General features: G+C 34.1%; 1 long non-coding RNA gene across 1 annotated transcript; it reads left to right on the forward strand.

The window, feature by feature from the left end:
- Positions 1-3,234: 3,234 nt before the first annotated feature.
- On the forward strand, positions 3,235-3,818 carry LOC136987794 (uncharacterized). Its single transcript, XR_010882675.1, has 3 exons — positions 3,235-3,328; positions 3,419-3,564; positions 3,637-3,818. It is a non-coding gene; the product is annotated as an uncharacterized lncRNA (long non-coding RNA).
- Positions 3,819-8,934: the final 5,116 nt, after the last annotated feature.

An 8,934-nucleotide genomic window follows, 5' to 3' on the forward strand; every position in this document is an offset into this window, starting at 1 on the left:
CCTACAAAAAGAAGACATTCAATAGCGAGGTTGAGGCCGAAGTTTTAAACACGAAAACGTGTACATCGGACGTTCAGCGCCGCTTTCCTGTAAGCTTAGAAATTTGACGATGGCGTTTGCAATGTCAGTGGAATCATGCTCGACGTTCCAAACGCCATTGTCAAACTTCTAGGCTTATAGGAAAGCGGCGCTGAACGTCCGACGTACACGTTTTCGCGTTGAAAACTTTGGCTTCAACCTCGTTATTATGTTATTTATAACGTGTACGCATTGTATGTAAATGAGTGGATGTTTCAGTGCGTTTTAAATTCTTGTGTAAAAATTATCAGTTTGACAGATTAATGCCTCTAAAAGTCAAAACGCTTTCCTTTCAATTTGTACGTGCATTCTAGGTTTTTCGTTAAGTGAACAATATTTTAATCATACATACCGACAATATCACCGAATGTATGATTGAATTTTATGTGAATAGCATAATTCATTTTGTCGGTTCTTTGCTACATCTCATTTTATAGATGATATTCGGCTAATTTCAATTTTCTCTGTAATTATCTTACGAGATAGGTCGATTGGTTTTCATATACTGTATTTGTTAAGGATGGTTGTCTGCCTATAGATTTGATGAATTACAATATAATTTTTCACTAATTAGAGAGTATTAGCAGTATAGAAATTTGTATCTATTTCTATATTTGAGACATAGTCTATGTGTAACCGCTGCCTCTAGATTTCACGAAAACTCAAAGAATAATATTTTGCATTGTGGAAAATGCCCTCTCCATTGTTGGAAATCTTATCCTTTTCATCGATTTTGTCTTCGCGCCATCAAAGGCAACTCTTTTCTTGAAAACTTGGTGGACTGCAGATGGTTTTTCTTTGAAGTTTGGATCTAAAGGCGAAATAGAGAGGATCTGTTTTTTTCTATTTTGAGTCATCCGTCTGAAATGTCTAGCTTTGGCAATGGGCGATGTCGTAAGTCTTTACAGGTTTGGCATTTCCTGATTGCTATTGACTAGGCCAGAGTTAGCTTTTTCCCATCAAAATCCGATGATCTGACATTCAATGAAAAGAAGAACCACTGGGTTCTCATTTTTTTAGACTCAGTAGTTTGACATGATCTTGGCTTCCGCTCTTTTACACTGAGTCGTGAGACTCGATTGTACCTGGAATTAGAAAGACAGACTTGTCTGCAACTGCGGGAGATGAATCAGAACAATGTTGACAATCACTTCAGGTCGATTTTGTTGCGGCACAGACAGACGTTACAAATGCAATCCATTCATTAATTATAAACGATTTGTTACTAATTCTATGCAGGCAGTCGGCCTATTATTTAGTTTTTCATGCAGAATTTTAATGTCCCTATTATCCGTTTGTATATAATATAACCCATACTCCAGACGATAACTTAGATAAATGAATTATATATAAAGTATATTCAACAGTAATGGTCCAAGGACCGTGGTTTGTGATAATTCGCAAATTATATTACACTACTAGCAGTCCCGGCCACGCGTTGCTGTGGCTCAAAATGTATCTATTATAAATGTATAACACTTCCCCGCGGGTCTGAATATCGATTATTCTTTTATAAGATATATTCTTGCAATATGGAGTTGAATGATCATTAATTAAAGTAAATTCAAGAACTCTCATTTACAATTTTACATACATTTATAGACAATATTAGATTTCTTTGTTTCATATCAGTTTTATTAAATGGAGATTCAACAGTATACCGTATCTTTCTACATATTTACTCTGCTGATTATATCAGTTTGTTCCTTATTAATTCTAAGTCTAATATGAGTTTCCTAGTAGTTTCCATATCATAAAACAAATGCATCGTTAAATTGGATGTAACAATTTCTATCTCTTTTATACCGCCCGAGTTGTCGTCAACTAAAACATATGGATTAACATACTCATCCAATTCCTCATTCCTCTTGGTTACTAAATTAAACAGAGAAGACACTAGAGTTGCTTTATGTTTGTTACTTGTACAAACGGCACGTTTTTTTAATTGTTGTTCTTTGGATTGTTCAGCTAGGTTCTAATCATCTGAAAATTAAAAGAAAAAATCAGTTTAAAAGCACCAATGGGGTCCGTATTTCACGGATCGCCATTTTGGGTTATGTCGACACCAAACTTTATAAACGTGAACATCAGACAGACTAACATGTACTCCTTGGCTTTAGAACGGGGCACATGCACCAAGGAATCTACAACTTCATGATTTATATTTTATAAGTAATTAAATTCACTTATCATTCAAAAGTTTGGAATTGTGAGAAAGTCTCCAGTTTCATTGAGCACAACCGCATAACTGAAGTGGGAGGCCTCCTCTCATGGCTATCAATGTCTGCCTAGTACAGTTCAGCCACAATTTGCTAGAGTTTGCATCTATTATAAGTCTGAAATGGAGGGGTCCATAATATCTGTAGGTTCCATAATTACCGCCCTGTTATAAAAGATCTACAAACACCTGCAAATATTTGCAACCATCATTCTTGTGGCATGACGGGAGCCTGAAGACTTTAATGCCTTAATCCATCAATATCGAAATCTTAACCGTTTTTAATTATATTTAACATCTCTGGGTGCCTAATTATACCCTATTGAAAACCGGTTGACCAAGGCTTTGGGGATCAGTATTGAATCCGGGAATTTTCTGCAGATAATAAGCCTTTAGATATGTCGGGCTCATCTCTTAACGTGCGAAAAGGCATGCTAAAAGGTCCTGTTTGTTTTCACCAGCCAAAAATATATACATTATATCTATGGCTCTTTTTTCTTTTCTGTATAACTAATATTATGACTATAACTTTAAACGATAATAATGTTAAATGTAGTCTCTAATCCTTTTTAAAGTTTAATGGAGTTTTAATTGACAAAATAAACAATTTTAATTGAGAGAAATGTATTGTTAAATCAGGTGTTTAGATTAGTCACTTCGGATATGACTTAACTTTTTGTAAAAACTTTGTAAAATATTTTAAATTTATTCATAAAAATTTAGTTTATAATTAAATTTTCATTGATTAAAATAATTGTTATTAATTTTCATTAAAATTAATTTAAAAACACAATTAAAATAAATCAGAATATAAAATTCTATTTTGCATATCGTTGTATGAAAGTGTAGGCGAAAGGGAATCTTATAAAAGCATGAAGTAAATCCTTTCTGAATCTTTATTTTTAGACTTTTAATATTATATTACTGTATATACACACATACAAAATGATTTACAGCAATGAATCTTTAAAATTATATTTAATTCTTTTAATATTCTTCATTGCACACGTCTTTGGTGTAGTCCCTAATATGGTAAGGAATGAATAATTCTACTTTAATTATGATTTTTAACGTACAGTTATCTTACTGGTAATTTAATAAATAACTTATAATTACTTGCAGCTGTCCATATGCTTAATTGTATTATATTATTTCCCGTCATTTGCCAGAAGTTTTCAATCTGTACCTCATCGTAATGCATCATTGCTCGTTCTATTCTTCTTCTTTTCATTTTCGCTCTTTTCTTTAGCATTATCAGAATTGATATTGTAAGTAGTATTTTGAATTATTATTAATCTTCTGTGTGTATATATAATATAATATATTTTTTTTATTTATAGGATAACATATTACGCTCCTAGTACAGAACTAACCTGGAATCATCCGTATAGTTTACTATTAGTTTTGATGCACTCGGTAACCTTCTATTTAATCATCAATCGGGCCAGTGATATTGTAAACTGGTTAAAAAGTTATGAAAGTCAACACAGAAAAAATGTATTAGTGACTGCAGAAAAACGTATTCGATAGTGTAAAATGATTTTATTATATCAAAGGATCGTGCATTTGAAACCTGCTACATCCGAAACTTCAATTGTTTAATAAGCAAACTGTATAAATTTTAAAATATTATTGTATACAAGATTTTTATCGTGAAGCGTGTACTGTAATTTATTCGGTTGAATTTTAATAATATAATGAAATTAACTGTGTTGAAATTATAAATAAAGTATACTAAAATATAAACAGTGGCGCACACGTGACTTAATTTTACACATTGAAACATTGTTTATCTAGAATTCTAAACTACGAGATTATTCGGAAATTGTTCTGATTTAGTACTTTTTTCCCCCTTTGATTGTAACAAAGGAAAATTCTGTGATGTGTGGGTTGGTTTCTCTTACGATTAAGGAACAAAATTTGGTGTTATAAGGAGCGTTTATGTTGTTAAATTTTGGTGATTATAGCCCGAAGAGGATGGGACATAGAGGAGCTCTAACAGTTATAAATAAAATTCTGAATGCAGGAAACGTTCTGACATTATGGAGAGTTATAACGACTATTGTGATCTTTTTTCTATAATTTAAAGTTGGGTAAATGCTAAATCTTCTCCTATTGTATATCGAAAAATACAATATAAAAAATATGAAAGGCCTTCAAATAAATACGGCGGTAATGTGTTGAATAATCAGTACATCGAACAAAATTCGTTATAGTGTAATTTAATTCGCGAATTATCACAAACCACGGTCCTTGGACCATTACTGTTCAATATACATCATATATATTTCATTTATCTAAGTTATCGTCTGGAGTATGGGTTATATTATATGCAAACGGATAATAGGAACATGAAAATTCTGCATGAAAAACTAAATAATAGGCTGACTGCCTGCATAGAATTAGTAACCAATCGTTTGTAATTAATGAATGAATTACCTACCAGCATTTTGAAATGATTGTCAACATTGTTCCGATCCATCTCCCGCAGTTGCAGACAAGTCTGTCTCTCTTCCAGAGACAATCGAGTCTCGCGACTCACTGTAAGAAAAAGCGGAAGCCGGGGTCATGTGAAATTATTCAATCTGATAAACAATGGGAACCCAGTGATTCTTCGTTTCATTGCATGTCAGATCACCGGATTTTGATAGGAAAAAGCTAACCTTTGAGCCTAGTCAATAGCAATCAGCAAATACCAAACCTGCAATGCCTTACGACATCGTCCCATTGTCAAAGCTAGACATTTCAGAAGGATGACTCAAAATGGGAAAAATCAGATACTCTCTATTTCGTCTTTAGATCCAAACTTCAAAGAAAAGCCATCTGCAGTTTACCAAGTTTTTAAGAAAAGAGTTTCCTTTGATGGCGCGAAGACAAAATCGATGAAAAGGATAAGATTTCCAACAATGGAGAGGACATTTTCTGCAATGCAAAATATTATTCTTGGAGTAATCGTGAAATCTGGATGCAGCGGTTATACAATTCAATCATACATTCGGTGATATTGTCGGTATGTATGATTAAAATATTGTTAGCTTAATGAAAAACCTAGAATGCATGTACAAAAAGAAAGGAAAGCGTTTTGATTAGGCATTAATCTGTCCAACTGAATATTTTTACACAAGAATTTTTTACACACTGAAATAACATCACCCTGCTGGATACGCACAAATTCGAAAAATTATAGAATAGTCGCATCCACTCATTTACGTTCAATGCGTATACGTTATAAACAACATAATGACATAACCCGAACATTGGCTTCCTAAAATCCATCCCCTGGGTCGTTCTTGGGAAACGATAATCCTTTTCGTTAATTAATCAATCGTCAGCCAAAGGGACTCTTTTACAGATAAGCGTCAAAATGAATCGAGCCCCCACACACATTAACGTCCATACATACAGAAATATCTCCCAAATGTTTTTGCATTTCTTGACATTTCGATGTCTCGGTAAAAATCTTCAGGTTATGTTTTGATCAATGGCCATACTTTTCCTCTGTTGTATATAACAGCCGGGAAAGTAAAAAGTTCTAGATTTATACACATTCTCGTTTTACCAATCGCTTAACCAACATATTCAGCGTTCATGTGTTAAAATAAATAAAATACATATCGATTATAAAATCTAGAGTATCTGTAAAAACATTACAAAATCCTCATTACAAAACTTTCAGTTGTACCAAATACTACTCAGCTTTTAGTATCAAGGCAATACCTAGAAGTGTCGGGACTTCATTGCACCAGGACCCCAATCATTGACCACCCAATATAGGCAGTTCCGAGAATCATGAATGGTATTCGATGGAATTGTACAGTGTTTAGTAACGAATTCCGCTTCTTTCTGGTCATAAACGATCATCGTATCCACGAATAAAAGACGCGTGATCATCACTCCAGTCTAGCTGCAGTAATTGATCGGCAGAGGGCCATAAGATCTCAGGATACAGTCTAAACAACTATCTCTTATGACAGCAGATCTCTATTGTATTGCTACAAGGCATACTACGTCAGTTCGTTGATAACCTTCTGCAACCAATCATACTGCTTATGATGTCATATCTTTCGAGACTATTTATCAGTTTGATAAAGCCAGACCACAAAAGGCGAGATCCTTGTATACGTAGGGTTCATATCTTTACGTGACAAACCACATCCCCAGACCTATTGCCAATCCAGCATGTGTTGGATATGCTAGGAAGATAGTTGCAGCCATCACGAAATGTAAAAGAACTGTACAACGAATTTATCCTAGATTTTTGTTTGACTATATGCTGTGTTTTATGTCTTCGCCGGAGAAGGTTCTATTACCTACTGACATGTGACACTTATACCGCCATTGCATTTTACTTAAAGTCCTTTTGCCACGAAAATGCAATCCTTACTTTATCTTTACATACCCATTCCGCAATGGCGCGTTATAGCTTCTTATGGCCCAGGCGAATTTGAATTAGGGGGCTCAAGTAGTGTTGACTTCAGATATTTTTCTTCGATGGAATTTTTGGGGAAAATATTGTCTTGAAGCCCTAAGCAATTGCTCATTTTGCCCGTAGGATAACGCGCCACTGCCATTGCATGTGTTTTGTTCTGTGGTTCTGTTCTTGAATCATTTACATCTATGACAGAATCTATTCTCGATACTGGTCCTACAAAAATCGGAGTTCTAGACCTCCATTCTATATTTATTAGAATAAATTCTGTTTTACAATTATATATGAAACACATTTAAAATAATACAGGTTATGAACTTCTATTTTGCATCCACGATCACGGTTTAGTTGGAAGAGGATGGTATAAAAGAGCATCAAGAAGATTAGTGATTACTTTTTTTTTAAATTAAGTTTTTAAATTTAATTTTTATACTTTTAAATTTATATTAATTATACAAAATGCTTTTCGGATTTAATCTTTTCAGAATATGTGTTATTGCAGCGTTATTTCTGGTTTCAAGTGTACTTCGTATAGACCCTAACACGGTAAGGCTTTCATTTATTATTATTTAAGTTTTAATTTTCTAACTAAAATGTTTTATTTACAGCTGTCGATTGGCTCAATTGTGTTGTATTATTACCCAGAATTTGTCAGAAAATTGCAGTTTGTGCTTCGTCGAAACTTCGGCGTTTGCTAATTACATTTCCATACAAAATAGTTTGAAAAAGTCTTTAGTAAGTGTAAAGTATTAGCCTTTTAGCAGCGAGGGAACAAAAGAAGCGCGACCTTGTCAATTGAATCCACTGCGGTCAGGTAATATACCACTTGTAAGGTGTTGACTTGTAAACAGAGGGAAAACAAAGGAAGCGCCGACTTTGTCAATTGGGCCCACCTGTGGTCAGACGATAGGCCGCTTGCCATATAAACAAACAACTAAACGTAAAGCAAGTGACAGACGTTAATGTAAGCTCCACTCTCGTCGGATAACAAGGACCTGAGTGTAAGCTGTTCACAAAAAAACGGTTTGTGATTGGTCGGAAGTTTTCCTTCCAAAAATATCCTTAAACAGCGGAGCAAACGGGAGAGGGAGGAGAGAAGGGCAAGAGACTGGTACACGATAGTCTCAGGCATTTGGGAAGCCCGCTGAGCGTAGAGGGAGTGTTCTCCTCTGATAAACATTTCAGGACGGGTTAGTGCGGAGACCGCAGTTGAGCCAACACCACAAGCTGACTGAGGCCTCCCCAGAGTTTAATAGTTCCCGAAGCTAATCCAATACGTGAGACACCACACTTTGTTGTCCTATATATAGTACGTTGTCGAACTTGTACATTCTACGTATTTTGTTTTGTAAATAAACAGTAAATATTCTCTGAATTGCGTGTGGAAGTGTACTTACCATCGAACCTGAAACAACTATCGAATCGTGATACACACGGAACCCAACTCAACAAGACGGAGTTTGGGAAACAACATCACTAGATTTCACGAGATCTTCACTAAGTATTTTGAATTCATATAAAATATTTTCTTGTTTTCTTGATTTTGATTTCGATTCAAATTCTGAAATACCAATTATAATAATGCGGGTATTACATAAAACAAATTCTACAAGATAAATGTTTGTAAACATTTCATGTTTATACTGTACAATGATTCAGGTGATCTATAAAAGGAGACTCATCTATCATTTATTATTTATCATAAAAGCTTCGAGCAAGGACAATGACTATATTTGCTTCTTAGCAATTGCATAATATGTACTTAGCATTCTTTTATATAGCAACCTTCCATTTCTATTGTTATACTCTATTATTAAAAGTCAATTTAATCAGTTAAGACGTTTGCTGGCTCTGAATTCGCTATGAATTTCATTTCTGTGCAAGATAGTAGGCTCATAGAGACGATGAGAACATCTAGAAAACTTCTTGATCCACTTCTATTTGTATTACGAATATTTTGAGTAGATATCATAAAAACGAATGAACTACAGAAGAGACGATGCACACCTTATTCTTTATACATTAATTTTCTCGAAATATTCTGCATCCTAAGTGTCCTTAATTTAGCATTAATGCTAATTAAAGAAGATTATATATGCAGAAATTGGGTTCTGATAATTCCAGTCGACAGAAGAATTACTCTTTCCTGCGTTCTAATAATTTGTATTTATGTCGTGTTATTGTTTGTTTCAATTAAAGGAAAGAAATT

This window comes from Centruroides vittatus, unplaced genomic scaffold (assembly GCF_030686945.1).
Source record: "Centruroides vittatus isolate TY-2023 unplaced genomic scaffold, ASM3068694v2 scaffold_2707, whole genome shotgun sequence".
NCBI classification, from domain to species: Eukaryota; Metazoa; Arthropoda; class Arachnida; order Scorpiones; family Buthidae; genus Centruroides; species Centruroides vittatus.